Source organism: Poecilia reticulata, linkage group LG9 (assembly GCF_000633615.1).
Source record: "Poecilia reticulata strain Guanapo linkage group LG9, Guppy_female_1.0+MT, whole genome shotgun sequence".
NCBI classification, from domain to species: Eukaryota; Metazoa; Chordata; class Actinopteri; order Cyprinodontiformes; family Poeciliidae; genus Poecilia; species Poecilia reticulata.
The window spans coordinates 9,492,122-9,498,293 of record NC_024339.1 but is presented as its reverse complement, the minus strand read 5'-3'; the positions used below and the strand labels follow the sequence as shown (position 1 = coordinate 9,498,293).

The window sequence follows — 6,172 nt, the reverse complement described above, 5'->3', positions numbered from 1 at the left end:
CACACACACACACACACACACACACACACACACACACACACACACACACACACACACCCTCCAAAGCACAAAAAACATGCCTAATATTTGATGAGAGGCAGTGACAGCAAGACAGTGGGGACGGAGCGAAGCGCTGCCAGTTTCTGTCTGCTGAAATCCATTTGCAGAAAGCTTCTGCTGTCACGGCCGTTTCATGTGATCTGCCCAATGAGAGGGAAGGGAATTAACTCATCACGGAGTTCCGTATCAACAATGAGCCGACGAAAGCTAAAGTTTGGTCCTGCAGTTCCCCTGGTTATGTTTTTTTCAGATGAAATATTAAAAAGTGCCTGTTGATGCATGATAAAAATATGATGCTGTCAGAAACTCCTCACAGAGACGTACACGAAAGGTAAAAAATCACATCAGTGTGTCGGACAGAGACGGTGAATTAAACATGTTGTGGGAACGGAGCTGCTGATCTCATGCAGCATTTAACCTCCCAGATCTGACGGGGGTCTCATTTGGACAGGTAATGCGACCAAACATCAACAGCCATTTGTGATTTTAATGTTTGTTTTGTTGCAGCTGGATCTGCATCCACATTATACAGACAGTTGTAACCTCCTTTTAGTCAGGCTGATGGATGAGATGTGACAGGCTGAGTTGTTGGTTCTGTAATTTGACTTACAACACCCTGTGCTGCTCCGCAAACCTCCCACACACATTTTTACACAAACAGTTATTGTTACAGTTATTTGTCTCATCCTGGCAGGTGACACTGATGTTCATAATTACAGAAAACTCCAGCAGATTGTATAAAAATGCGACAAAAACCTGAGAAGACCTGAGAAATGGATCGTTCTTCAGGTGATCTTCTCGTGTCTGCCAAGTTTTCAGCTAGCAGCTCTTTGGGAATCACCTTGTTGGAGATACAATCCTGTTTCCTGTCTGTCAGACGGTTCTCTTTTTTTGTTTTTTTTACACATTCAATCAAAGAAATGGGAAGAAATTCTGTGTAAAAAGTAATAAATAGCCAGAAAATGTAATAGTTCCACACAAAATACAACATAATCCCAGAACTGATATTAAAGTTTATTTTTTTCCCACATAGAATAAGTTGTAACTGAATAAATTGGAGCATAAAACCGATCTGCTGCTTTTTGCTACTTGTGTATAACTCAGAGAACAAATATATTCTCAAACCTCCATTTTCACTTTCCATTTAATAACTAGACACTCTTTTTTTGCTCAGAATATAAAATATGACAACATCTGATGCGATATTTACATGTATGCACATGACATTTGCTTGCAGTCATTTGTGAAGTGAGTACATGATCAATAAATTGGGATGGTCACAATTATCTTCAGCTTAATGTGGAAACTTCATAGACAAGGTTAAAGGTCACCACTCACTCACTCACTCTTACTTAATCAGATTAAAAACCGCAGAATCTCCAAGAAATGGAAGTCTTGGTTTGATTCTTGGTTTGATTCTTGGTTTGATTCTTGGTTTGATTCTTGATTTGATTCTTGGTTTGATTCTTTGGTATGGATAACAGGATTCATTTAGCAATCACAAATCTGAGTGAACGAGAAAAAAACAACATATTTTGGGTTCCTCGAGGAATGCTTTTATTCTATATTCATCAGAAATGTGATTCTTTTTATAATATATCAGACGAAGCGGCTGTGGTGGATGTATGGAAAACCCGTCTGTCACACGAAATATAACAACCTTAAACATTTATTCTATATTATTGATCCAAGGAGTCATTTCCACCTTCCTTTAAATGACTAATTTATGAAACATTAAACTTCCCTAACTTTGTTTTTCATTTTTATATTAGAAGAATTATGGAATCCTGTACTGACAGTTTTAGACTTGATCAAATATTTCTTTATTAAACTTACTGTTAGACAAATAAGTCGTTTCTATAGAGCCTCCTAAGTAGCAGTGAGTATTTTTTATTTGATATTTGGTTTGTGTTTTTGTCCTGTTGCTGAAACATTCCCATATTAAGTTGCGACCAAACGTGGTGATTTATTTGTGCCATAACCTCAGTTTGTAATACACATAAATGACTTTTGACATAAATGACATTTTTCTCCTTGGCATAAACTGAAATTTCTGCCTTGACTTATTCCTAAAACCAAACTGGTTTTAGGAACCAGTTTTAGGTTTAGACAGGAACTCCTCGTCGTTCTTACACATCGATCTTTACCGTGAGACTCGTGGCTGAAAAATCAAAATTCATTGTGATGATGGCCTGAAAGGAGACGTGATAAAGAAATGATCCATGCTGTCAAACAATCCAGATGCTTCACAGACTCACTGAGCCCTCAGCTGTGAATGTCTGACTTTAAACAGAGAAAAATCCCGACTTCATCTCAGTCCCGCTTCCTCAAATTCCTCACACCAGGTTCAATTTAACACATTTGGTTCCTTTCTTCTCTTCCTCAGAATTTATTGAAATAATTATTCAAAATACGATACAAAATTCATTTATTCTTCCAGCATGTCAACAATTAGTATTTCTTCTACATGCCTACTTCAAAGTTTAACACTCTGTAAGAGTTAATTTTACACTACAACGTGCAGATATGTACAGAAACATGACGAACAGCCTGAATATTAGAGAAAAACGTCCAAATTTCTTCCCAAACACGGAGTGCGAGGCCAGAAAACTGGAGCTCTCAGCAAACTGTGACAACTGTGTTTGATCCGCCGTGGGTTTGTATTGTGTGCACATTTTATTCCCCCCTGCCCAAAATGTTGGAGTGCACTCCTGATCGCTCGGTCCGTGGCAGGATGCTCCGAATGATCCGAGCTCAAATTTGCCTTCGGTACGCTGCCATCTCAGGCCATCTGCAAAGAGATGAAACAAAAACAAGAAACACACAAAAATAAAAGAATAATGAATGCAAATCATTAAATATATCCAAGACACAATATTTTTTTGTATTTTTGTTATTTTTTTAAATCAGCAATGTGTTATTTTCTTAGGCTACAGAGTGCTGCAAAGCAAAGGCAGCACATTTATAAAATAAATAAAAGTCTGCAAAATAATATTTGAAAAAACATAAAATTTAAATAAGCAACTATAAGTGTATAATTTAAATTCTAAACTTGAATGGAGACCACAGAATGTGCAGATAAAAGCAGCTGGTTTGACACCTGTAGGCTCGTCAGCTGATGCTAACGGGTTAATTCAGAAAACAGGATGTTCCAGAGATCGTTTCCATGCGACTTTAAAAGGTGTTTACTCATCAGCTGTTTCTAGATTTGAGCTGTGCTCTGAATTTGTGTGATTTTGTGCTTCGACATGACGCAGGTTTTTATCTGTAACACTGAAACCAGTTTGGTCTTGCAGGAAAACTCCAACACACAGGTCATCAAGAAGAGGATTGCAGTCCTAACAGTGACAGAGAGGTCAGGTAAACTCAGCGGGGGGTGAGCTGCTCCACCCAGGGTGGGTGGGGGGACGATGTTCACTCCTGGAAGATGTTCCTCCACTCCTCCTGCGTCAGACTGGAACGGCTTCTTACAGCAAACTAGTTTCCATGTGAGACATAACATAATGAAACATACTGGCTTTTGTTTTATAAACATCCATGTATTGGATACAGTGTTGATTTTTTTCTGACATGCTGTTTGTTTGTCTTTCTGCATTTTTGCTCACGAGAAAATGTATTTCTTCACATTTGTAATATTTTTATTGCATAAAATATCTTTACACTCCATTTTATTCTGAATGTGTCGTGTTGAATTCAGCTTTCCTACAGTTGCTCTGCTGTGTGTGCTCAGGATTTTTTTGTTTAAATGCTCATTTTTTGGTTAGTATTTATTTATTGTGTTTTGATTTACAGCTTTACTTTATTCTATTACTCTGTTCTATTCTGTCTTTTAGAAGGTCATATTGTCAAAAGACAAAAATTAATTGAAGAGTAAAAAATGAATCCATGCAAACACTGCAGTTCATAAAACCTGGAGCAGTTATGATTCATACAATCACTTGTTTTAGTGTTTTGTTGTGTTTTCAGATTAAAATCCAGTTTTATTTCAGGCAGAGAAAGCAGCATATCAGTTTATACACATTTTATTACATTCTAAAACTCCACACCTGCAATTTTTGTCTTTTAAACGAAGCATAGAGGAGGAACTGTCAGCTTCACGGTCAGTATTTATTTTTTTACCTCTGCAGCTCAGTTTCTTTACAATCCATCAATTCTGTGAAACTGACGTCAGTCATCATTATTTAGAGGAATCGGTTCAGAGCTGGAAGATTTGCTGCCAACCAAACTTAAACGGGGAAAAGTGCAAAATGCAAATCAAAGTCCTCACACTTCTGTTAGATCTTTTGAAATAAAAAAAGTAGCAAAATGTTTTTAAACTTGAAGTTATTTCTTCTGCTGAACTAATCGTCATAATTTGTCGTGTTTGTTCTGTGCCGAGTAGGTGAGCATTAATAAAATAAGTTTTTGTGTTCAGTCTGCATGTGAGGTGAAGAAGGTGACAGGCGAATTTATGCTGCTGTTGCATCTTTAGAGTATCAGGGTGATGGAGGAACTGGGAACGTTTTACCCGTCAATGCACCAGAACCAACATATAGATAGTGTTTTATATAGAAAGCCTGTTTTTGGGGCTTCCATAAATACATTTTTAAAAATCTGGATAAACTTAAAACATAAACTGATTACAATAAAGTTTAACCATCAGCATTTCATTCTCACCTGCTCCTGCTGCTCTCCTCTCTGTCCAAATCTCAGTCGCTCAATCTGCGCACATTATACACTGGCGCCCCCTAAATGAACCCGAGCAAAGTGCAGCCAGTCGGTCAGTCAGCGGCGGCGGCGGCGGCATGGGACCCGCTGTGGGTCAAACACCCGGGATGTCCAGCACGTCTGACCGCATGCAGAGACGGCTGAGGCGGCGGCCGAAACACGGCGGCCCGGTGCTGCTGGAGTCCGAGTCCGGAAAGTCCGGAAATCAGAAAGGAAGTTGGAAACATCCACAAATTTAAATAGACATCATGTGTTCAAATACAGAAGACAAGGAAGTTCACTTTATTTATAGGCTGAGAGCTAAAGCTCGATCACTAAAAAAAATAAAATAAACAAATAATAATAATAATAATAATAATAATAATAATAATAATAATAATAATAATAATAATAATAATAATAATTTCTTAAGCCCAATTGCTCTTTAATTTCTTCCCAACAACCCGCTGCTTAAATGTCACTTTATCCCAATACGACCACCAACTATTGTGATTTGAATTACAATAATAATGAAAGGGGGGCGGCTGTGTGTGTGTGTGTGTGTGTGAGAGAGAGAGAGAAAGAGAGAGAGAGAGAGAGAGAGAGAGAGAGAGAGAGAGAGAGAGAGAGAGAGAGGTCTTTATCCCTCCACACGTCCATAAATCGCATCAAATGACAGTCGGCCAGTGAAGAGTTAAAGGGAGGAGACGGAGAGTGACACGCCTCATTGGGTAGATTATGTGCCGCAAACAAAAAGTGTGTGTCTGTGCGCCAGTCAGCCAGAGAGCACCGGGCCCCATCTGCGCGCCTCACTCCGTCTCACTCTCTGTCTGCCTTCATCCGTCCAGCTCGGTGCGCCCTGCCAGAGAGCCGGGGAGGATCTGCAGCCCTGCAGCCCTGCAGCAGCAGCATCACTGTCACTGTCAGCGCGCCGGGGGGGGGGGAATGTTCTGACCGGAGCAGCCCGGGAGCGCAGCACCACCACCTCCATCACTGGCATCCGCGTCCGCCTGCTAGTTTTCGGATTTTTAAAACATCTTTTGACCCTCATTCTGGTTTCTCACACGGGTTTGGAGTCAGCGCTCTCCACTCGCTTGTGGAATATTGCTCCTGTTCATCGAGGGAAAGGTAGGTTGGTGCTTTGGTTGGGCCTGATATTTATGTTCTCTTGACTTGGCGGAGCTGGAACCCGCAGATGTTTCGGCTGCAGCGCTGATTTAGGGCAGCTTTGTGCCTGGCGCGGCGTTAGCAGATGGGTTAGAGGGAAATGAAGCCCCTCGCTCCACCCGCTCCACCCGCAGCGGGTCTGAATGGGAGGGCGGCTGCTTTCCATTCTATGGAAGTGCAAAAATTCAGCTCTTCATCTTTTCTTTTATCCGAAGCGGTGCGCGTAAAAACGAGCAGCTTTTTCTGCTCTTTATATATA

At 40.3% G+C, this 6,172-nt stretch overlaps 1 protein-coding gene and 1 long non-coding RNA gene across 3 annotated transcripts in view; one reads left to right on the top strand and one right to left on the bottom strand.

The window, feature by feature from the left end:
- Window positions 1-1,603: 1,603 nt before the first annotated feature.
- On the bottom strand, window positions 1,604-5,091 carry LOC108166555 (uncharacterized). Of its 2 annotated transcripts, none has more exons than XR_001776907.1 (2): window positions 4,717-5,091; window positions 1,604-3,537 (listed from the first exon to the last, which is right to left on the bottom strand). It is a non-coding gene; the product is annotated as an uncharacterized LOC108166555 (long non-coding RNA). The 2 variants fall into 2 exon arrangements; XR_001776908.1 differs by having other exon boundaries at window positions 1,604-2,851.
- Window positions 5,092-5,437: 346 nt separating this feature from the next.
- Window positions 5,438-6,172, top strand: part of prdm8b (PR domain containing 8b) — a 5,608-nt gene continuing 4,873 nt past the window's right edge. The window contains exon 1 of the mRNA XM_008417762.2: window positions 5,438-5,874. The gene's annotated coding sequence lies outside the window, so the exon portion shown is untranslated. The remainder of the gene's footprint in view (window positions 5,875-6,172) is intronic.